At 36.4% G+C, this 26,620-nt stretch overlaps 1 pseudogene; it reads left to right on the forward strand.

The window, feature by feature from the left end:
- Window positions 1–2,870: 2,870 nt before the first annotated feature.
- The window catches only part of LOC107846204, a 67,898-nt pseudogene continuing 44,148 nt past the window's right edge, over window positions 2,871–26,620 (forward strand).

Raw genomic sequence — 26,620 nt, forward strand, 5'->3', positions numbered from 1 at the left:
TGATATTTTATAATTACATGATTTAAAATATATAAAAAAGAAATTATAATTTGACAAAAGGACGTAAATTTATGCTCAATAAATGTTATGATTTTAATTTTAGTTTTATACAAAATTAAGAAAAAAAGTCAAATTTGTTAAAATGAACCTCAAGAATCAATTAGTTTTTCTTACAAAATTTATGCTTAAAAATATTAATTTTCAATTACCAAAAAAGATATTCTTAAAATAATGTGATAATGATTGATATACTACCTTCATTTTTAACATTACCAATAATTTTAAATTTCACTACTTGAAATATGTTGTTAATATTTCATCAGCAATGAATAAAATTGTCCACAAAAAATTATCTGCAATTCATAAAAAGTATTAGAAAAATAAATTACATGAAAATTATAATTGATTCATCATAAATAAAATATAAACTTGTATAGCCACAAATGTCCAAAACAATTTTAACTGTTATTTTTTTTCCTGTTCTTTATCCCCAAAGTATTTAAACAAACTTCTTCCATAGAATATTATTTCATATAAATAGCATGAAAAAAGAAGAAGAGTTATGAAATGTTAATGCAACGAAAGAAAGTTTTCCACAACCACAATATGTTTTTTAAAGAACGATTATTATAAAAAAGATCTTATCTTTTTAAAATTTTACTAATACATTTTTTGCTAAACTCATAAAAGAATAAGTTTTAATAATAATAAAAAAACATAAAGAGATCGAAGTGCATCAAAAAATAGCAATAAATAAGATAAATTCTTAAAAACGTGTAAAATATGTGTATATATTAATTTTTTAAAGGTTATTTTAATTATTTGAAGATAAATCAACATGGTAGAGATTAAAAAAAAAAAAAACTTTTAAATTTTGTCATTGAATGAATATTGTTAAAATTTTGTATTAATAATGTTATTGAAAGATGCATTAATAAAGTCATGAAATAGAAGTAATTTAATAGATAAAATGCATTATTAGATATTGAATTTTTATATTCTCAATTGACTTACTTACATAATATGTAATTATCTAAAGTAGAATATTATAATGAGAACTTCTAAGAGAATCTATCAATTGGTTAAATAATTTTAAATACAAAGATAGCCTCAAAATAAATAGAGTAGTTTATCATATTATTATATACCAAGTGCAAACACTCAAATAATAAGAAATAGACATGTGTGAAAAAAAATAATTTTATCAACATATCACAATTTTAGAGGAGAAAAATAATTTTATCGACATGTCACATTTCTAGAGGAAAAAAAGTAATTTTATCAACTATATGTCACTATTTTAGAGAGAGAAAGTAAGTCTCCGACCACATGTCACAATTTTAGAGGTTTTAAAAAAAATAAAAATTATCATAATTTTATCAACTACATATCAAAATTTTAGAGGAGAAAAAAATAATTTAATCAACATGTCACAATTTTGGAGGGAGAAAGTACTTTTATCAATTATATGCCACAATTTTAGAGAAAAAAAGTAATTTATCAACCACATGTTACAATTTTAGAGGATTTTAAATAATTTAAAAATTATCATAATTTAATCAACTTTATGTCAAAATTTCAGAGGGGATAAAGCCACATGTAGCAACATCATTTGATCAAGAAAGTTGTGAAGATTACCAAAATCCAATATCCTCTCTTATATATATATATTATATTATATTATATTATATATAATATATATATATATGCTGCATCAATCTTGAATAAGCTTTAAGTTACCGGATTTCAAAAAAATCTTGAATAATCTTTAGCTGATTCTTGTTATATATCGTTGTCTAAGCAAGGAGATTGTATCAAGGCTGTGTATGTTTCACCATATGGCCTATTGGGTTGCAGACTTGGCAGGATGCTTTTTTATATTAAAATTCAAATAGTCAGCTTTCATCATAAAGTAGTCTCATTTATCCCTTTAATTTTCACTATGTTACTATGTTCTCACTCAGTTTTTGGTCATCGATAAAATCAAGAGCTCCAAATAAGAATTCTTTCTCTGTTGCATATTTCATAATTTTCATTATTATCATTGTTTATCTTGTAGTGTTTTAGTTAGATTCACATTGTCGAAAGGTTAATTATGCATGTCTTGGACAATACGCTGGTCTATGATCCTATTTTACAAATTCAATTATTAACCTTTAATCCAAAGTTTAGGTTAAACAAATTATATGCGTCTAAGGACCTACTTATAGGTTGTTAATTGATATTCCCTTCAGTTCATTTTACTTGTCGCCCTTATCTAATTTAGTCCAAAATAGTTGTCATTTAAAAAGATAGTTGATTGTTTCCACCTTTACGCTTAGTCATAATATGATGTAAAAGAGAGAAGTATTAAATTGGGAAGAGTAATAAATGAAGATAATTTAGTTAAATTACTCTCTAATTAATGTTTTTCTTAAAAGAGTATGAAAAATTAAACATGGCAAGTGAAACCATTGAATCATGGCTCACATTGAGAGTGAGACGCTTATAAATATATCCACAATAGATAGCTTCACCATTGGCTTCTTTTGCTTCTCTTATTCATCTTCATCTTACTAAAATTAGATGGTCCAAAATAGTTGTCATTTAAAAATTAAGGTATAATAGTTTATTGTTTCCAACTTACGCTTAGTTATAAATATGAAGAAATATTTATATGGTACCAAAAAAGAGAAGTATTAAATTGAAAAGAGTAATAAATGAAGATAATTTAGTCAAATTACTCGCTAGTTAATGTTTTTCTTATAGAGTAAGCAAAATTAAATATGGCAAAGTGAAATCATTGAATCACTTATAAATATATCCACAATAGATAGCTTCACCAAGAGATTACATCTTTTACACCAGTTTTTTTTTTTTTTTAAATCCCAATGAAGCTGAATAGGCTTTTCTTATTCCAACTTATTCATTTTCACATACATTTCAATTTCTTCAAAACTCCATAAAATCCCAAGACTCACACCACTTTGTGAAAATATAAATCAAGATTCTAATTATTCAACAAATCTTCCAAAAGAATTTGAGACTTATTACTATATGCAAACACTTGATCACTTCAATTATGGACCAAAAAGTTATAAAACTCTTAAGCAAAGATACATAATTAATTCCAAGTATTGGGGTGGTTCCAATTCAAGTTCTCCAATTTTTGCCTATTTTGGTGCTGAATATTCCATCAATAATGATCCTCTTGATATTGGATTTCTCACTGATTTTGCCCCTCAATTTAAAGCTCTTCTTGTTTACATAGAGGTAGTTACATTCATTTAATTTCACCAAGTGTGTATATCTATTAAAACTACAATTGTTTCATTTTATACTTTGTTTTGTCATTTTTTTTTATAACTAAAACTTAGGTAGCATTTGACCATAGATTTTGAAAATATATCTTTAAATACTTATTTGACGATGAAATTTAATCAGATTTTCAAAATCTGGTCTTCAAATATTTTCAAGTGTCTCTCACAAAACTTCAAACCTTTTTCAAGTAAAATACCTGTCAAAAGTCCAAACACAACTTCGAATTTCAAAAATCACAACTTCAAAAACTCTTGTTTTCAAATTTTAGGTTTCAAGTTTCAACTTGACAATCTAAGGTCAAAATGGGATGTCTTTAGAATGTAAAAGTTATAATGAGTGTCTCCACATAGTGGAGCATCCTTACTCAGGGGTGGTGATGGGGTCAAAAAATTACACTCACCGTTTAGCTTTGTTTATCTTTGTTGCAAGAGCGCTAGCTCAATCGGGATGAGCTATGGTAAAATATTGTCAAAAATTCATAATAGAGCCCAAAAACTATGGTGGTGTTTTCTGTTCCCAAGGTCGAAATTATTTAATATAAATATATAGTAGATGTTGAATATCCTAGATTTCTGTCACTGAATATGCTATACATTACGTTGAAATCTAACTATACATTGCGTCAAATTCTTAGATTTTTTGTGCATTTAGTTCTTTCTATTATGATTTTCCTCTATGGAAATTCTGGCTTCAGCACTGACACTCTCTTTAGTGAGCTCGACATCACATGAATTCTGACTAGCCGGACTAGAGGCTTTTATGCTTTAACCTTTTTTTTTTTTTTCATACTGATTTTCAGCATAGGTATTATGGAAAATCAAGACTATTTGGGACAATGGAAGAAGCTCTAAAAGATGAAGATACTAGAGGATATTTCAATTCAGCACAAGCTATAGCAGATTATGCAGAACTTTTATTACATATCAAAGAAAAATACTCAGCACAAAAGTCTCCAATTATTGTCATTGGAGGATCCTGTGGAGGAAGTAAAAAGAAAATATCCTCTTATTAATTTCCCTTTTTAGTCTTTTTAGATAAATCAGGGTGTGTTTGGTACGGTGAAAAATATTTTTTAGAAAATACATTTTAATTTTCTCATGTCCGGTTAGTTAGATTTTTAGAGAATATTTTCTCTACAAAAACAAGTTCCTCAAAAAATGAGGTTAGTGACTTGGGACTTTGGCCACATGTGATAATTTTTTTTTAAAATGAGGTGTAGGTAACACAAGTCTTAATAACTGAGTGGAAGTGACAATTACTTTATTATGGATTAAGAAAGTTTGGTAAGTTTGAGAATATCCCACAAGTTTTTAAATTTACACTTTGATCCAAATGTTTACCTAATAAAATGAGAAACGGAGGGAAAAAGACATCTTTCTCTCTCTTCTCATCCATTGTTGTTTTCTCTCTCTTAGCGATTTTTGTTGCTCATTGTTGCTGCCCTTTATTCATCATCTTCTGCTTCATTATCATCATCTTCTACTTTATTATCATCTTCATCTTGTTGACCATTGTTGTTGTTACCGCTACTATTGCTATTTGACCAATTTATTTAGGTCAAATCTTGTTTCGTACATCATTTTTCACTTTGGCATTACTTCATAGGAGACTTTGGTAAGTCAAATTATGATTTTTAGTTGAATTTTTCATCAGGGTAATTGCTATTGTGCTGTTTTTCCAATAATGGATAGAACCCAATCATGAATCCAACATAAGATCCATCTATTTATCTGTTGCGACAGATGAGACATCTGTTTCAACAGAAGACTGATTTTTTTGATTCATGTTTATGCTTCTATAGGCCATAACATGAATCGAAAAGATGGGTCACCTGTTGCAACATATTATTTATCTATTTAAATAGATTAGTTTCTGGTGCAACGTGATAAATATCTGTTGCAACAAATTATTAACCTGTTGCAACAAAACCTGAACTCGATTCCAATAGACGTGTTGTCTATTGCAACAGGGTAAATATATATTGCAATAGATTATTAACCTGTTGCAACAGAACCCGAACTCGATGCCAACAGACGATAAATATCTGTTGTAATAAATTAGTAACCTGTTGTGATAGAACCTGACCTCGATTCCAACAGATCGTAGTCTTTTGTAAGAGATTAGTCATATGTCGCAACAGGTTAATTATCTGTTGGAATATGTTACTCATCTATTGGAATTAACTTTAAAGGTGCCTCAGTACTGTAACATCAATCCTAACAGATATATAGTCTATTACAATAGATGATTCACCTGTTACAAGAGATGACTAGTCTGTTAAAATCAGCTTCAGGAGCGTAATTATCTGTTGGAACATGTCACTCATCTGTTGAAATCCGCTTCAAAAGTGCCTCAGTACTATAACAACAATCCCAACAGATATATAATCTGTTGCAACATATGATTAACCTATTACAATAGATGACTAGTTTGTTGAAATCAAATTCAGAAGAGTAATTATCTGTTGGAACATGTCACTCCTCTGTTGGAATCAACTTCAAAGGTGCCTCAGTACTGTAATATCAATCCCAACAGATATATAGTCTATTGTAATATATGATTCACCTGTTACAACAGATGACTAGTCTGTTGAAATCAACTTCAGGAGCGTAACATGAATTCCAATAGGTAAGTAATCTGTTGTGATTGATTACACATCTGTTGGGATTTATTTATGACACTATGGATCACTATTAACTTTTTTTAATAAATGACTTTATTTAGGTAATGCTAATGGAGGGATCAATAACAACAGAGGTGGATTGTCATGGTCAATGGATCGAGAAGAGCAATAGATATGTATGGCGTTGGAACGAGGGTGAAATACTAGAGACGATAGCTATGACAGTCCAAAGTGATGTTTCGTATAATGATTTTGTGAACTTAATCACCAGTTATTGTGGATTGAATTGTCAATTGGGAGAACTCGTCATCAGCTACATGCACAACTCCTTTAAAAATCAGAGGGTCCTGCCTTTCAAGATAACCAATCAAGTTCGATTGCGTGCTTATCTTAGTGATTCATCCAGGCCGGTATTAAGGGTGTACATAGTTGAAAAGACGAGAGAGAATGAGAACCAGAACGTAGAAGAAGAAGAACAACAAGACATCTTTGATGATCTAGACATGAATAGTCCAGATGATGATCAAACACCTACGCCCGTTGATGCGACCAATACGATGTGTAGTTCTTCTCAATCGACACAGTCTAGAAATCTTCAAGACGACGAGACCGACTTTTTTATTGGAATGTCATTCAAGGACAAGAATGAACTATCTATCACTTTGTTTATTTTTTGCTTGCAAAAAGATTTTAGAATAAAGAAGGTGATTAATTCGAGCAGTAACTTTTGCTTCAAATGTGCTAATTCGAATTGCAAATAGTGGTCGAGAGCGGTGAAGTACGCAAGTGATGATAGATTCCTCATTTATAAAAATAAAAAGCATCACACATTGATACGCCCAAATTACAACTCTCAGTGGAAAGTGTAAGCGGTCGCTGTCAAATATAGAAACCAACTCGGTTGGGTGTCGAATCCCACTGGGAATACTGTGCTCACTAAGTGTCGTAATTGTTATTAGACTGTTGATCAGAGTTTCTTAACCAAAATGTTTTTTTTTAATTTGTAAAATGATAAATTGTAACAAGATTAGTTCAGCTAATGATTTTCTCCGTACTTCGTAACTTTATGAGATTAATCAAACCAAGGTTATGATCACCAAAATGCCAGTATCATTTGGGTTGTGAATTATTTATGAGTTCCACTTAACAAATTCAATTGCAAGAAAGGTTGAATCCTATTCTATATCCATTAGTTTCTCAACCTAAATGGATAAGTTATCCTATAATTTTCTCAAACTCATAGGATACCTTATTCTTTCAACCTAATTCTTATGTAAGCTAATCCTATTAGGGCATTAGCTATTACTCTAAAGGTTAAGACCCTTAGAATTGATGTAAACACCTTCTTTTCCTCACAAACACTTTCCTTTCAGACAAGTGGTGTTCTAGGGCTTACTCCTCAAGTTTGCAACCAAGAAAAGTCATGAAATTGAAGAAAGGTTTATGCAATGTTATTCAATTATGGAACTCAAATTGATTCCCAACCCATAGATGCATTTCACATTAAGGATCCCGTAACCCTAGTTATGAGATTTAGCCACAACACTCCATAGAAGATAAAGAATTCATTCTTGTATTATTCATAAATAAATGGAAAGTTTACTTACAAAGAACCCCAAGAATCAGTTCTTGAATCTTCAATGATCAGTTGTTGAAACTAAAATTCCCCAAAGTACTTGGATACCAAGAGGTTCAATAGATGAAAAGAAGACTTGTAAAAGGTAAAAGATGCGTTCTTAACCCTAAAAGTTGGTATTTATATGTCCCAGCTAAAAAAAAGAATTTAAAATTTAAAAATGGAAAAATTGCATCCCATTTGATGGTCCGTATGATGGACCGTCAAATATCTGACGGTCCACCATCTTTCCCATCACTCGATTCATTCGAATGGCAGTTTCTAGATAACATCTGATGGTCCACCTGGCGGTCTGTCGATGGACTGACGATCCACCATCTTTACCATCGCAGAGTCCTTTTGGAAGGCAGCTTCTGGATAAGAATTGACGGTCAATCTGGTGGTCCGTCCCAAGATTGACGGTCCACCACTTTGACCGTCATAGAGTTCCTCTAGAGAACAGGTTCTGGATAAGTGTTGACGGTTAATTTGGTGGTCTGTCCCATGTCTGACGGTCCACCACCTTGATCTTCACTAAGTCCCTCTGAGAAGTAGTTTTTGGATAAGTGTTGACGGTCCATCTGGTGGTCAGTCACATGCCTGATGGTCCATCTGGTGGTCCGTCGCATGTCTGACGGTCCTCCATATTGTCCATCACTTGACTCCTTTGGAGGCCTTGTTCTGGTTTAACTTGAAGGTATATATGACGGTCCGTCGTAAACCTGACGGTCTGTCATTTTGACCGTCAATTCCCCTTTTCTGCTACTTTTTCCAATTTTCTTCTGTGGTTATCTCCTTTCACTGAAACACTAAAAACCTTCATTAAATATCACTTTGGTTGCTTGAAAACATATAATTTTCCTAAGAAAATGATGCTAAATGTTCCTTAAAACACCGAAACATCAACACCCTCAACTTAAGATCATTGCTTGTCCTTAAGCAACTCAACACCAAATTGCGCACATGAACAATAAAATGACATGAAACCAACCATTGAAACATTCTCTTATGCAAACATTCACTCATCAGCTTAATCTCATGCATTTAACACAACAGAATCCACACCCAACATTTTTTATAATTCAGCACACAAGCATGAATGTTACATCCCACGGATAAAAGCAAATTCAGTAAAACTTTGATTGTCCTCACAACAAAGAAGTCCACCACTCATTATATGATGTAGACACTGTCCAGCTCTCACACTCACAATAAAAGTTTCAAACATAGCCTAAGTACCCATAGGCTTTCCCTGGCCATACGACACGTTCTCATGGTTGACTCACTAGGATCGAATAGGTCTTTTCAAGGCTTACAACAAGGTTTAGGATTAGGTAGGGTATGTTTTCGGGAGAAGTGACTCATTGAAACTTAACTCTCCTTGCCTTAGCATATTTTCACCCTCAATCTGCTACTTATGTCATTTTTTTTTGAATAGAAGAACCAGTCACCCTCAACTTATGCTGATGCAGGCATTGACCAATTGTTTCTAATTGGATTCTAGCTCACACTCCATTGAGGTCTTTCATTTTTTTGACACTATCCACCCTCAAATTAGATGCTTCGTATAAGTTAAAATATATAATGTTAGCATTTGACTAAGTTCAGAGATGAATGTTAAAGTCCTATGGAGAATTACTGACAGGGGCAGGAGGTTAAACCAATTCTTAGAGGTACAAGATGGGTTCAAACAGGAACAATCTTTCAGGACGGGTTGTTTCTTTAGGTTAGAAGGTTTAGAACTTCAAGGAGGCCTGCTATCCTATCCTAATGACTTCACTAGAAGACTGTATCCATGGCTCGGGAAAGTTCTAGGTCTTATCCTATAAAAGAACTGCAAGTAAATCCTCACACCCACAGGTATCAAAGTTAAACATCCTTTACAATTCTCAGGATGTTCATTACATGATTCATGCACTTTTTTACAGACCAATGCTGAATACAGAATTATTGATGGTTATTTGTGCATGCTTAACTAAAAAAGTAAATAATTACAGAAACATGTTCAACGTCTTATGCCAACATCATTCATTCTCCATATTTACAACTAAGTGCTGAAACAGAACCTATTCATAGATTGTCATTAAACACTTGTTTTTACATTACGCTTTGCAGAATTTAAATGCAAAAATAAAAACAACTTAGACATGCCGCTTCTACTAGATAGCACATGATTGGATTCAGAATATCGGCAAAAATATCCAACCATGGTGTAAATACCCCCACCCCCACATAGAAAAATATGCATTGTTCTCAAAATAATAAATTACCGTACATGAGAATTGGGATATTTACATGGCCTCTCACTTCTCTGAGGCATCTGTCAAGTGTGGTGAGTCTCCATCGTCCTCACCCTGCAAAATGTTAGTCCCTATGGTGGTAGGAGCACTCACAACTTCACCCTCGACATTTTGAGGGATGGTTTCCCGAATTGAACCTGTACTTCGCCCCCTTTCTGGGGCAGCACTAGTAGAGACTCCTGCCGCTTTATTTTCTTATTCTCTTTGCTTTCTTTCAGCTTCCTTCTTTGATTTCTTTACAGCTCTCTTCAGGTTGTGCTGGTCTAACTCCTCAGGTGACATTTTTTCTCTCTTTCTTTTTTTTTCTTCTTTCCTTGCTGCTTATTCATCCATTTGCTGCTTGCCTTTATCCTTCACTGGTCTACCTATCAGATCCAAAATACCCTCATCATCATCACTTACCGCCAGAGTCAGGTCAAATGGAGGCGGTTGTAATTGTTTCTTCTTTAACTCAGCTATGTCAGCCTTTGCCTGCTCAAATTCAGCCATAAGCTTGGCAAGATCAGGAAGAGATAGTGAATCTAGCCTTTTGTTGATGCGAGCTTCTATGTTATCCATCCTCACTTGAATAGTTTGAAATGGCTTGACTGTTTCGACCACGATTTCATCCACAAAAGGTTTGATATCTCCAGCCTACTTTTCTAACTGCTTCTGGAGCCACTTTTGATTCTTCACAACTTTGACAAAATTCACCAGGTTGAATCTGTATTCCATAAAATCTGCTCTACTAGCTAACTACATAGAATCTGACCCTGTAGACATGCCCTGGGGCACATAATCAGGAGGCACATATGTGGTAATGGGTAAAGGCATACCTTTGGGCATTTCTGTGGCTTCGGGAACTGGTACAGACTGATACTGATGTGCTGGAGGCTTGTTCACTCGAATGTCAAACTTCGACTCATCTCTGGAATTCTCAATGTCCTATTTATGAGTGGCTGAAACTTCATTATCAACGCCTCGAATCAGCGACACACCAGCTTGTTTGCATAATGCAGTAATCAAACATGGGAAAGGTATGGAAGTAGTCTGCTTATGTGCCCTCACAAATATCTCATCTACAATTAGCTGGCCAAAATCAATGTTTAAACCTGAAATCAAAATGGCTACCATCACGGCCCTGTGATTATCCAGGTTTCCATCTCCTTTAGTTGGCATTAACCTCAATCGGACAATAACCCACCAGAACTTAGCCTTGAAACCAAGTGTAAATTTTGCAATGCGTTCTTTGGGGTTAGTTGTCCAGGACGGATTTCCATCATCAGTGATCAACGATGCTGCCCAACGTCTCTGGCCAGAAGCATTTCTCATTCTATATTCGAAATCAGGGACAGTAGGTAGAGCTTTGTATGGTGGCCCAAACAACATTCTCTTGATAGTTTGGGCTGAGATATCAATAATAACTCCTCAGACTAGAAGAAACTCCCTTTTTGGTCTATTCGAAATCGAAGTCCCTTTTGGACATTCAGCTTTTACCAGAAAAATATAATTTGCAATGAATTTCCTTACCCAGTTTGTTGGTACTCCCCTGGTGGCGTGCTCATCTATGCCAATCCATAATCATTGAATCGGTGTTCCAGTTTTGGATATTCATGAAGCTCCGTGTCCATAATCTGATGTTCTTTAGAGAATGATCTCCGGATCCCTCGAGCAGTGGGATGTAACCCATCATAGAACTATTTTTGTGCTCCCTCAATTTTCCACCTAATAGCATCTTGTACTTGGGGATCCTTCCGTCCGATCATGTTTTCAGCTTCAGGTTTAGGGACTTCTCCTTTGTTCTCCACATTAGCCACTTTAGTTTTACCTTCTATAGGTAATGGTTGATTTGAAGCAACTGTTACTTTATCTGAGCTTAAATCGGTAAAACTAATGCTATTGTTACTCCCCTCCTCAGACTGGGGGATTATGATGGCTTCTCTTTTAGTTTGCCTGGTGTTATAGGTCGGTGCGGATGTGTTTCTACCTCGCTGAGATTTCCCCCCCTTGGTTTGTGTATTTTAGGAGCCATGTCACCTGAAAATGGATTAAGAAATTAGTGCAAGGTAAAACATAGGCAAAACAGTTCACAATGAGGCCTGACAGGAGATTTAACATTCCACCAGAGGTGGGATGGTCCGTCAGATCCACCATCAGCTTTATCCAGTATGTTTTATTTTTTTGACTTTTGGGACGGTCAGATTGGTAGTCCGTCGAAAACTTGACGGTCCACCAGTCTGACCATCAAATACAATCCAGAAACTCATTGTCTTTGACCTTTAGGACGGTTAACTTGGTGGTCCATCGAAAACTTGACAGTCCACCATGTTGACCGTCAGACCTTCGTCTTCAGGCACATTTATGGGTTCAACTGATTTTCAGCACAACTCAAGATCAAATTAATTTTTTGCTTGAGCAACAACATTAAAACCATATTTTAAGTAAGACTTCATCCACTAAATCAAACTTAAGCATAAATCATTCAAACTCAACACCATTAGACTAAATAATGAAACAATCCATGCCCTTACTCTTCAAATTAACAAGAGGAAAGAAGTAAATGCCCGTACCTTGATGTTGCAAAATTCTACTTGCTTGAGACTTCAGAGACTGAACTACTTGCAACTTCTATCACTTCTGTTACTCTTTAGTTTGTGATGGGGATAGGGAAAGAATGACCTAGCTTAAATTGAAAAGTGATGAAGGAGTGGAGGAGTCTCAGATAGGATAACTCAGTTCTGGTTCTTTGAATATTGGAGAAGTGGAAAAATCAAAGGTCATGGAATAGTTACAATGAGTGTACCCGCTCAATTTTATTCTTAAAATCTCATTCCGGGTCAAATACGGAATATTTATAAAGAGTACCGATTTAACCCAACCCAATTCAGAATTAGGGTTAAATGACGGTCAAATTAATGGTGCGTCATAAGTGTGACGGACCACCATTGGGAACGTCACCCCTCAGCTGAGTCGATGAGTTTCTATTTTGGTGTGATGGTTAATGAGACGGTCAACCACAGTCGTGACGGTCCACCGAATTAGCCGTCACTAATTACCAGAATGCAGGTCAGCAGTCTCACTTCTGATGGCTGCTTTGACGGTCCACCATATACTTGACGGTCCACAACTCATGCCATCATGCCCTATCCAGTGAATGCATTTTCCCGCCTATTTTTTACGGTTGAGTGTGGTGGTCCGTCAGTAGTTTGGCGGTCCATCAAGTGTACCATCACAACTTTCCAGTAGCTCAAATGCGCCCAATTTTCCTCTTTACAGCACTTCTGGTCCTGCACACTTCATAAACACCAAAATTTCCCAAAAACATAAAATAGACTCTACTTATTGTTACAACAACATGTTGTGGGTTGCCTCCTACTAACGCCTGATTTAACGTCGCGGCATGACTTAGGTATCTCGAATAATCAGACTTCATCGAGGTAAAATACATCAACACTTTTTATTAGGTCTTTTGGACCAATATAAAGTTTGATTCTTTGCCCGTTCACTTTGAAGACACTACCATCTTCATTTTCAAGCTCGACTACTCCAGATGAGTAGACTTGGCTAATTTTAAATGGGCCTGACCATTTAGACTTCAACTTACCCGGAAATAACTTCAGTCTGGAGATGAAAAGAAAGACCCAATCACCTTTCATAAATTCTCTCTATGTAATCCCTTGGCCATGGTATTTCTTCATCCTTTCTTTGTACAAGTTAGCTCTTTCATAAGCTCTGATACAGAATTCGTCCATCTCATTAATCTGCTCCAATCTTAAATTAGCTGCTTCCTTCCAATGCATATTCATCCTTTTTAGAGCCCACAAGGCCTTATGTTCCAGCTCAATTGGCAAATGACATGCCTTCCCATAAACTAGATGATATGGTGACATACTAATTGGTGTCTTAAAAGTAGTTCGATACGCCCACAAGGCGCCATCGAGCTTTCGAGACCAATCTTATCTACTGGCATTCACAGTTTTAGCGAGAATGGCCTTGATCTCGCGATTCAACACCTCTACTTGCCCACTAGTTTGTGGGTGATAAGGAGTTGCTACACGGTGTTGTTTTACTCCATACTTCGCCAGCACAGCCCTGAAGACTTTATTGTAGAAATGGATTGTTCTTCGTACTCCAAAGCGGGAGAATACGTTCTTTTTCAGAATTGCCACAACTCTTTTTCCTTCATTGTCAGCCAACGCCACAACTTCTACTCATTTCGATACATAGTCTACAACTACTAGGATGTATTTTAACCCATACGAGATTATAAATAGGCCCATGAAGTCAATGCCCCATACGTCAAATAACTCTACTTCCATCATCTTGGACATTGGCATCTCATGACGTTTGGAGATTGATCCTTGTCTCTGACATTGATCACATCTACGAATGAGCTCATATGCATCTCTGAATAGTATGGGCCAATAGTAGCCACTCTGGAGTACTTTCTGAGCAGTGTGGTCGCCTGCATGGTGACCACCAACAGGTGAAGTGTGGCATGCTTCCAAAATATTCAACATCTCCACATCTGGTACACAACGCCTAATAACACCATCTACACATCGTCGAAAAAGATAGGGTTCATCCCAAAAATACTGGGTAACATCATGAAGAAACTTTTTCCTTTGGTGAAAGAAAAGATTATCTGGCATCACCTCAGTTACCACGTAGTTTACGAAATAAGCATACCATGGAATCTGCTCGAACTTAGCAGCTAGTATCTTCTCATTTAGAAAGGAATCATCAATATCTAACTTTTCCTTGATTGCTTGTTCGCACTCAAGTCTGGATAAGTGATCAGCCACCTGATTTTTTCATCCCTTGCGATCCTTTACCTCAAAGTTGAATTCTTGAAGCAACAATATCCACCGGATCAATCTTGGCTTCGCATCTTTCTTATCCATTAAGTACCTCAGAGCTGCATGATCCGTGTGGACCACCACCTTAGTCCCTAGAAAATACGCCCTGAATTTCTCAAAGGCGTAACCACAGCCAGAAGTTCTTGTTCAGTGATAGTGTAGTTCTTTTGAGCCCCATTCACAGCTTTTCTGGCATAGTAGATTGGATGAAAGAACTTATCCCTTTTCTGGCCCAACACAGCTCCAAGCGCCACCCCACTAGCATCGTACATTAGTACAAATGGCTTTGTCCAGTCGGGAGAAATAATAACTGGAGCCTCTACTAACTTCAGCTTAATCCATTCAAACGCCTGCCTGCAGTCATCATCAAAAGAGAACTTGGCCTTACAAAGATGGGGGCAGGTAGTTTCTCTATAACCTCAACTTTGGGCTTATCTACCTCAATACCTTTCACAGAAATTTTATGATCGAGAACGATACCCTATTTTACCATGAAGTTGCATTTTTCTCAGTTAAGGACCAGGTTAAACTCTTCACACCGCTGTAATGCTTGACTTAGATTCAGCAAGCATAAGTCAAAGGAATCTCCAACCACTGAAAAATCATCCATAAACACCTCCAAGGTGTCTTCAACCATATCAGAGAAAATTGACATCATGCACCTCTGGAATGTAGCCGGTGCATTACATAATCCAAAGGGCATCCTTTTAAAAGCAAATGTGCCATATGGGCATGTGAACATTATTTTCTCCTGATCCTCAGGAGCAATGGAGATCTGATTATACCCAGAATACCCATCCAGGAAATAGTACCAGTCTCTGCCTACTAATCGATCAAGCATCTAATCCATGAATGGCATTGGAAAGTGATCTTTCAGTGTCCACGAATTTAGCTTTCGGTGGTCCATACACACCCTCCAACCTGTGACAGGCCTAAGTGAAATTATCTCATTCTTCTCATTGGCCACTACCATCATACCCCTTTCTTTGGCACACACTGTACAGGACTCACCCATTTATTGTCTGAGATTGGGTACACCACCCCTGCATCTAGCCACTTGATGATTTCTTTCTTCACCACCTCTTGCATAGGTAGATTTAGGTGATGCTGATGCTCAATAGTGGGTACATAATCTTCCTCTAACTGAATCTTGTGCATACATATGCCAGGAGGGATACCAATGATATCTGCAATAGTCCAACCAATAGCTCTCATGTATCTCTTAGGAACAGAGATGAGAGCTTCCATCTGTGATTCGCTGAGATCAGCAGCAATAATAGCTGGCAGCGTATTTCCACTACCCAAGAACACATACCTCAGATGACTAGGTAGCTTCTTCAAGTCTAACATTGGTGACTGTTCAATGGATGGCTTCGCCGGTGGTGAAGGCTGATTCTTAAGGTCAAGATCCATCTTCTTGGGGGCTTAAGAATACAACCCCATTCCTGTCAAACTACAGACAGTTTCTTCGTACTCATCAATATCCTCACGATCAAAGTTTATGAGCACAGCAGCCAATGGGTCAACAGTAAGCTGCTCCTCCAAAGATAATTCCGGCTCTTCCTCATAATAAATAACAACTATAGAGAACACATTTATTTTTTTGGTCTGCTTTATTGATTTGCATACATCAAAATGCACCACTTCATCGTTCATCCAGAATAAAAGCTCATTTGCTCGCAGATCAATAAGCACACTTCCGGTTGCGAGGAAAGGTTGACCCAATATTATGGGCACCTTGAAGTCCACCTCACAATCCAAAATAACAAAATCTACAGGAAAAATAAAGGTAGCCACCTTCACTAATACATCATACAGAACCCCAGCAGGCCGTTTTACCGACCTATCTGCCATTACAAGCCGCATGTTGGTTGGTGTAGGATCTCCCAACCCCAACTATTTATAAATGGCTTGCGGCATCAAATTAATGCTAGCACCGAGATCACATAAGGCCTTGGAAAAATCCAAAGACCCCACCGTATAAGGAATAGTGAAAGCTCCCGGATCAACTTTCTTCTGAACTAATGACCTTGTAGCAATCGCACTACAATGATGGAGATTATCAACTAGTTCATAACTTGCTGCTCTCTTCTTTGTCAAAAGGTCCTTCATAAATTTGGCATACCCTGGCATTTGCTCCAATGCCTCAACCAACGACACATTTATTGTCAGCTACTTCGACATAGACATGAATCTGCTGAACTTCGTGTTGTCAGTCTTCTTTTTTAGTCTTTGAGGGAAGGGAGGTGGTGGTTTTGGAAAAGTTTTAACCACAACTTTCTTTTCCTTGTTCTTCTTTTGTTCAAATGTAACAGTCTGCTGACAATCAGGTATAGTATCTAGAATAACCCTATCTAATCCTGCAGATTCCATAGAATTATCAATATCAGCTTTATCTGCATCTTCTACTATCACATCAACTACCGGCTTACCCATAAATTGGCTCTCCAATACCTTACCACTTCTAGTGGTAATTGCCATGCACGATCCATCCTTCTTAGGATTTTGGACTATGTCATTATGTAACGTACCGGCCTTCCTTTGATTAAGTGCCGTCGACAATTGGCCCATTTGCTGCTCTAATTGTTTGATTGATATAGAATGTGAGTCCACCAATTGGTTCATTGAAGATAAATCATTTTTTACCTCAAGTACTCCAGCGTTGGTTACTTCTACTCCCTTCAATAGCTTAGCCATCATGTCCTCAATAGACATATTCCCAGAACTAGACGTAGCTGCATCACGACTTCAAGGAGGAGTATACAACCCAATCCTGTCATTTTTGCTTTTCCAATTTGCTTGGTCACGATCCTTGTATCCGGTTCGATCATAATAGTTTCTACATTGGTTTCCTTGGCTACTGCCTTGGAAACCCTCTGATTGTTTAAGTGATTCGCTTCCTCTTCAGAATTGGAGTCAGCTCTTCCCTGTGATGCAACAGCTTTAACCTTCTCTGTCTTTCCTAATAATAAATGCCTAGTGAGAAGGTCCATCTGCATTTTTATTTGAGCCATATATTGGTCACGTTCCTCTTCCCTTCGCCTCTGTTTTGCAGTCATACCAATAGATACAGTAGAGCTTGTTACTTTTGAATCCCTAGTATGCCAAGCTCTACTCTGCTTTGTCATACGATCTAGCATCTCAGATGCCTCAAGAAAGGTGAGATCCATGAATGACCCACCCACAGCATTATCTGCCACTGGCTTGGTAACCGAATTTAAGGCTCTTTATAATATCTCCATCAAATGGACATTTGTCATCTGATGACTTGGGCACCACATAAGCTTCTTCTTAAACCTCCCCTAAGTCTCGTGGAGAGCCTCAGTTGGAAGCTATCTGAAATTGCTTATCTTATCTCTCAATTATGCTCTTTTGGACGGTGGAAAGAATCTTTCTAGGAAAGCATCTTTCAGTTGCCTCTAATTGGTGATAAATTCAGGAGTTAGCCCATTCAGCCATAAATTTGCCTCTCCAGATAGAGACAATAAAAATATGCACAGACGAATTGCATTCTGACCAACCCTGGATTGTCAAGCGACTTGCATGTTGAGATAAAATTAATCAGATACATATTTGGATCGTCGCCTGTAAGTCCACCAAATAACCCTTTGAGTTGCAGCAGCTGGATCATAGTGATAGTAATATTGAACTTGGCTCAGAGTGCTAAAGGAGGAGGAATAATAGCCCCCGTGGCACTAGCCCCATTCAGTTCATCATCGTCATTATCAAAAGCAAACTGCACAGCTCTGCATTCGAGTCTCATTCTAGCATGGCGATCTCTGTTGACTACGCCTTGGATTTAATAGCTCATCATCACCCAGATCTTCATTATCAGTATTTGGTGCCCGACCAGGGTTATCAGCGTTCTGCTAATTTACTTGCGCAGCTGCCAATGCAACTAACCTAGCCTGTTCCTATTGAGCAGTTATTCTTTTAGGGTCTCGTTGTGTATCTATTCTACCAATGAGATGTGGTTCAGTATTTATAGGTAATAATGGTTGACCTGATCTCCGTGTATTTGGCATGCACAAGAGTCAACCTGTTCAAAACAAAAACAACAAACAAAAAGTAAAGTTTGAGAATCTTTGACCAAAGGGTCTATTAACTATCACAAACTTAGTTGACAATCGTATTCCCTGACAACGGCGCCAAAATTTGATACGCCCAAATTACAACTCTCAGTAGAACGTGTAAGCGGTCACTGTCAAATATAGAACCCAACTCGGTTGGGTGTCGAATCCTACAGGGAATACTGTGCTCACTAAGTGTCGCAATTGTTATTAGACTGTTGATCAGAGTTTCTTAACCAAAATGGTTTTTTTTTAATTTGTAAAATGATAAATTGTAACAAGATTAGTTTAACTAATGATTTTCTCCGTATTCGTAACTTTATGAGATTAATCAAACCAGGGTTATGATCACCAAAATGCCAGCATAATTTGGGTTATGAATTATTTATGAGTTCTACTTAACAAATTCAATTGCAAGAAAGGTTGAATCCTATTCTATATCCATTAGTTTCTCAACCTAAATGGATAGGTTATCCTATAATTTTCTCAAACTCATAGGATGCCTTTTTCTTTTAACCTAATTCTCATGTAAGCTAATCCTATTAGGGAATTAGCTATTACTCTAAAGGTTAAGGCCCTTAGAATTCATGTAAACACCTTCTTTTCCCCACAGACACTTTCCTCTCAGACAAGTGGTATTCTAGGGCTTACTCCTCAAGTTTGCAACCAAGAAAAGTCATGAAATTGAAGAAAGGTTTATGCAATGTTATTCAATTATGGAACTCAAATTGATTCCCAACCTATAGATGCATTTCACATTAAGGATCCCATAACCCTAGTTATGAGATTTAGCCACAACACTCCATAGAAGATAAAGAATTTATTCTTGTATTATTCATAAATAAATGGAAAGTTTACTTACAAAGAACCCCAAGAATCAGTTCTTAAATCTTCAATGATCAGTTGTTTGATACTAAAATTCTCCAAAGTACTTGGATACCAAGAGGTTCAATAGATGAAAAGAAAATTTGTAAAAGGTAAAAGATGTGTTCTTAACCCTAAAATTTGGTATTTATATGTCCCAGCTAAAAAAAAGAATTTAAAATTTAAAAACGGAAAAATCGCGTCCCATTTGATGGTCCATATGACTGACCGTCAAAGATCTGATGGTCCACTATCTTTCCCATCACTCGATTCATCCGAATGGCAATTTCTGGATAACATCTGATGGTCCACCTGGTGGTCCGTCGATGGAATGACGGTCCACCATCTTTACCATCGCGGAGTCTTTTTGGAAGATAGCTTCTAGATAAGAACTGACGGTCAATCTGGTGGTCCATCCTAAGATTGACGGTCCACCACTTTGACCGTCATGGAGTTCCTCTGGAGAACAGGTTCTGGATAAGTATTGACGGTCAATTTGGTGGTCTGTCCCATGTCTGACGGTCCACCACCTTGATCTTCACCAAGTCCCTCTGAGAAATAGTTTCTGGATAAGTGTTGACGGTCCATCTGGTGGTCCATCACATGTCTGACGGTCCTCCATATTTTCCATCACTCGACTCCTCTGGAGGCCTTGTTCTGGTTCAACTTGACGGTATATATGGCAGTCTGTCGTAAACCTGACGGTCCATCATTTTGATCATCAATTCCCCTTTTCTGCTACTTTTTCCAGTTTTCTTCTGTGGTTATCTCCTTTCACTGAAACATTAAAAACCTTCATTAAGTATCACTTTGGTTGCTTGAAAACATACAATTTTCCTAAAAAAATGATGCTAAATGTTTCGTAAAACACCGAAACATCACACATGTGGTTCAGAGCACATCTCGGGACAAAATCCTCACGCCACGGAAAAGGTCCTCGATGAATATTTTTGGAGTAGTTTCCCCGATGGCAAAGGCCCTTCTACAAGGGTTATGTCCAATCAAATCCTTACGGAATTGGGTGTCCTGGTTAGTTATTGGAAGATATATACGGCCATGGAGGTTGCCAAGGACTTGGTTAGGGGGACACTCGAGCATGGGTATGCAGTCCTAGATGCCTACCATTACATGACTGAGTTCACAAATCTCAGAAGTAAGACGACATTGCATCTTGATGAAAACGGAAGGTTCAAGTACTTTTTTGTATCCTGTGGTTCTTGGATTCTAGGTTTTTGACATTTGAAAAAAGGCATAGCCGTCGACGGTACCTTGTTGAGGGGCAAGTATAATGAAGTTCTACTAGCGGTGGTAGCGCAGGATGCAGAGAATCACATCTTTCTTGTCTCTTTTTGTGTAGCAGAAAAGGAATGTAATGCCTCTTATGGATTTTTTTTGAACAACTGTGAAGCTGCATCAAAGAGTTGTGTTTTGTACCAAATAGGCATCCAAGTATTCCAGAGACGGGTTCACATTTCTTCCCTTCAGCTTACTTTGATTGATGCATCAAGCATCTTGGAGAGAACATTCGGACCAGCTATCACAACGAAAGGGTCGTGACCCTTTTTTATAGAGTAGCTAAAACATATAGTAGAGAGGAGTTTTTAGACCATTTCAATCAAATAACGAATGTGAATCCCAAGGTAATAGAATTTCTCATACGTGTCGGTTTTGAGAGATGGACCTGGGCATTCTGTCCGGCAAATAGGTACATAAATTCTAATGTCTTGTTTGAGTTACAAGTTTAGTATGATGTCATACTAAGTAATTATTTTATATAGGTACAATATTATGACATCAAACATAGCTGAATTGGTGAATTCATTGTTTGGCGATGAAAGAGAATTTTCCATCAAGGCTATGTTTAAAAAAATAAGTGAGAAGTATGACGAATTTTTTAACGAAAGGCGTGAGCAGTTCTAGTGCCCAAAAACAAGAACCTAATTTATTCTCAAAATTGAAAAAATAATATCAACGAACGTCAGTTTGGGGAATAGGTTATTACCTCATAAAATAGTAGATTACAAAGTCAGTATCACCGGTCATGGTGATGTTGCCACGGTCAATCTTCAAATAAGATCTTGTATGTGCAGAGTTTTTGACTTGGACAAAATACCCTGTCCACATGCTATGGCAGCGCTTCAAGCTCAATATGGTCATAAATATGGAACTGAAGTTTACGAGCATTTCTCTCAATATTATTCGGTGGAAAAATATGAAGTGGCATATAATGGACATATTACTTTGGTGCCTCCTGTAGAATCTTGGGTTGTTTCTGCAGAGCTTATGGAGAGATTAATACCTCTTCCATATATTGACCCAAACACTATCAAACCGGGAAGAAAGCCATATAAGAGGAGGCGTGGAGTCGTAGAATCATTTTCATCAAGAAGAAACAAGTGCTCCATATGTAAGCGTGCTGGCCACAAAAGAACTACATGCCCAGATCATAATCCACCATGATCATCGTAATTACAGGAACTTGTATAGTTGTTTGTTGTGGACCTTTATATATTTAACTCATTGTTGTAAACGTAATGTTATCATTTATTATATATAAAATATCTTTTTAATAACTTTTGATCAATAAAAAGAGGCAAAACATGAACTAAACAATACAACAGACCACAAGTATTTTCAACAGATTACCCATCTGTGGCAACAGATGGACATTAGCTGAAAGAACCCAACACAGTTAGTTCCATAAAAATAAAATATTTTCCTCCAACAAATGATAAATCTATCACAACAGATGGATAATCTGTTGATAGAAATCCAACAGATGACCAATCTGTTCCAACACATAGTTCATCTATTGAAAGAACTCAAAAATCAAAATTGCTATTGCTACTGGATTCAAAATACTTCTTACCTCCAACCGTCGACACATTAACATGTAAAATGTTTAGAAGAAGAAATAGACAGAATAAAAATTGTATAACAATTTAAAAGCCAAAATCGACTAAGAATATATTTTTCATTAAAAGAAAAATAAAATACATTAGGTATAGATCCGATATAGAAGAATTAAAATTCATACGCTAAAAGAAAAAACACATTCTAATTATTATTATATCATCATCATCATCATTAATGACAGTCGACCAATTAACTCACAGCAGAAGGGCCCTCATCAACCTCTGCATCTCTCTGAACATTATCGCTCTCACGACGACCAATTCCCTCTGCAGATTATTAACCTACCTCTAAAGTTTTGCACTGTGTCACGCAGAATTTCGTCATTCAAACTAGTGGAATTTTGTTTTCTGTGAAAAGTCATGACTTTTTCATTTACATTAATACTTTTCACCTCTTCAAAATAGTTTTGAGAAGACTTGATAACAACCATTATTATTGAGTTATTACAACAGATCGTCCATCTGCAGCAACAGATTTACCATCTATTGCAACATATAGATTATCTGTTGCGATAGATGGACCATATGTTGGGGATATTTTAATTTCTTCTAACAGCTGATTCATCAGTTGCAACAGATGGAGAATTTGATTCCTCAACTGTTTTGAATGTGTTAGATAAAAATTCATGACTCTTCACCTCTTTTTTAATAGTTATCACATGCGTGCAGATGAATAAACAATGTCTGGTCTGTCGCAACAGATTAACAATCTGTTGTAACATATGGATTATCTATTACGACAGATGGACCATATATTGGATGAGATGTTTTGATTTCTTCCAGCAGCTGATTCATCAGTTATAACAAATGGAGTTTTCGATTCATTAGCTGTTTTGAATGTGTTAAAAAAGTCAGACTTTTCACACCTCTTTTTAATAGTCATCACATGCTTGCAAATAAATAAACAACACTGTAGTGTTTTTGATGGGGTAGGAAGAATAAGGTGTGTGCAATGGATCTACTTTCATACATGGGAGTTATGTATTATTAATCAGTCTACCGTGACAGACACATATAAAGTGCAATGATTTTGTGAATGTAGTTTTTTATCGATTAGACACTGATCCTTCAAACAAGATGCTGCATTGTATAGTTTAGTTTTATAGGTGCAAACTGATAAGGCCGAAGGATTCCAAGACCGTGGTGTCGATACCCTGTTGCAATTTAATGACGGTCTATGCTTATGTTTTTCTGTCAAGATTGGGGAAGGGTTCAAGTTTTTGGCGGTAGTGTAAATATCCAATAGTGCTTGGACCAGTTTTAATGGATCAATAGACTTCTTGAAAGGCCTCCGAAGCCTCGTACTGCAGCAAACAACAATGGAACCAATAGAAATTCTCCTATTCCAAATTTATATGGATGGATTACTGGAGGAGACTTTTATACAATAGAAGATACTTGGGAGAATACCTGTGCGGGAAGGGGGAGGTGGAGAAGGCTATATATTATCTCAGACCTTGTTTAAGAGGAAATACAGAGAGAAATCAAGGAAATTCTAGCGAATCTGACCAATGAAATTGACATGAGAAAAAGAAAAACTGGATGAGCTTCAAATGTGGAAGTGTATCCAAAAAAAAATCCACCAATTGTTGAAAAAAAAATAGTCAACAGGACTGGAGCTGGACACTTTGTTCGAGAATGCAACTAGCGAGCATGGCCTCAATGAAGACTCTCATAAAATGCAGGACCAGAACTCTAAGAAAGAAGTTTTGCGAGCACATGAAATTGATACGATTGTCGGTCAAAATTAAAAATTGAACCAACTACTCCTAAATTAAAACGGGATCAAGCCAAGGTGGAAATTTCTCAAGTTAAACTTGCATGCCATGCCTTCTGTTTGTAGCTATGATCAGGTCGATGGCAGTAGAAACAAAATGGTCTAATGCTGGGCAGAAATCCCATGCCTTGTTGTTTCCACTGCCTTTGACCTGAACAGAGCCATAAATAGGAGGTATGGGATGCAAGTTTAACTTGAGAAATTGCCACCTTGGATTTATCCCTGTATTTTTAATTCAGGAATAGTTTGGTTCAGGTTTCAATTCTGACCGACAATCGTATCAATTTTGTGTGCTCGCAAAACTTCTTCCTTAGAGTCCTGGTCTTGCACTTTGTGGGAGTCTTCATTGAGGCCACGCTCGCTAGTTCCTATCTTTAGCAAAGTGACCAGCTCCAGTCCTCTTGACTATTCTTCTTTTACTTCAACAATTGATGGATTTTCATTTTTGGATATGCTTTCACATTCGCAGCTCATCCAGTTTTTACATTTTTTATGTCAATTTCATCAGCCAATTTCGCTACACTTTTCTTCCTACCCTGTGTTTCCTCTTAGACAAGGTCTGAGTTGATATATGGCTTTCTCAACCTCCCTCTTCCCGCACAGGTATTCTCCCAAGCACCTACGACTGTATAATAGTCTTCTCCAGTAACCCATTCATATAAATTTGGACCAGGGGAATTTCTATTGGTTGCATCGGTGTTTGCAACAGTGCAAGGCTTCGGAGGCCTTTCAAGAAGTCCATTGAGCCTTTAAAACTGATCCAATCACTATTGGATATTTACACTGCCGCCAAAAGCTTAAACCCTTCCAAAACTTGACATAAAAACATAAGGATAAACGGTCATTAAATTACAACAGGGTATCGACACCACCTACTTGGTCCCTCAGCCTTACCAGTTTGAACCTAACAATCTTAACTGTAAAATGCCATATCTTGTTTGAAGAATTAACACCTAATAGGTAAAGAACAAACATTCACAAAATAATTGTAATGGATGTGTGTTTTCATGAGAGGTTGACCAATAATACATACCTCCCATATATGAAGTGGTTCCATCTTCAAGCAGCTTATTCCTTCGATCCCATCTTTACTCTAGCCTTTTATACTGGTCGGGCAAAAATGGATCCAATTTCACTTTCTTTTATCTACAAATAAGAGAAATACATTTGATATCAATCAAGAGAAGAAGAAAAAAATATTACAAAAGGGTAACACAAAATTAAGTGAAGCAACAGATAACCAATCTGATGCAACAGATTGCTCATCTACTCAATTGGAGGCATTTGTTGCAACAGATGGATGACATGTTGCAACAGATAAGTCATCTGTTGGAATAAATCAAACCAGCCTTGCTACTAGTTTGATTTCTTCAAACAGTTGCTCTGTCTGTACAAAAGGGTAACACAAAATTAAGTGAATCAATAGATGACCAATATGATGCAACAGATTACCCGTCTGTTCAATTGATGAGCCATTTTGCAACAGATATAAAAACAACGATTCATTTATTCAAGGCTTAAAAGTTACCTTTCCTTCAATTTTCTTAAGAAATAGAAAACTGGTAAATGAGTAAATCATCAATAGCAACAGATGTAAATTTCTAATTTAAATGACATACAAAAAAGAAGACGAGATGGAAAGAGCAATAGTGAACCATACCTGCAATGTGAAAAAAGCAAAGGGATCAGAATATCTAGTTCCATCGAGAAAAGATATTGATCGGTTGAGATCCGAAAGGATCCTCATCCAAAAGAAGAGAGAAAAAAGAGGCAAAAAGGAAAGAAAGAGATAAAGAAGAAAGAGTGATAGATGAGTTGAGTTGAGTCTTACTTATGTTATGGCTGAAGGAGGGAGTATTCTTCTAGATATGAGGTTTAAATATTCATTAATAACATTTGACTTTTAAGGGCACGAGGAGACGGTGACATTGAAAAGCCCAGATAAGACTACTCACTCAGGAGATTTTTGGTTATCCAAGTATAATTTTTACCGCCTTAGTATTTTAACTTTTTTTATATCTGATAGGAAATACCTAAATTGCTTTTAAAAAAAAGGGTCTTAAAACATCTGAGTGCAATAAATAACAATTTCTGTTTGAAAATATCCAAAGCTCGATACACAATATTGAAGTGTGTATTAGTAAATAGTAATACACTCTATTTACTAAGTATTAGTAATACAAAGACTTTAACCATATGCATTAACTTATTAAATGACCTTAATACCCCTCAATTTCCCTCTCAAAATATTTCCCAATTTCTTTTTCCACTATTTGAATAAAAAACAATGAATGGTTGATTTAAATCACTATAACATA

Source organism: Capsicum annuum, chromosome 11 (genome assembly GCF_002878395.1).
Source record: "Capsicum annuum cultivar UCD-10X-F1 chromosome 11, UCD10Xv1.1, whole genome shotgun sequence".
Taxonomy (NCBI): Eukaryota; Viridiplantae; Streptophyta; class Magnoliopsida; order Solanales; family Solanaceae; genus Capsicum; species Capsicum annuum.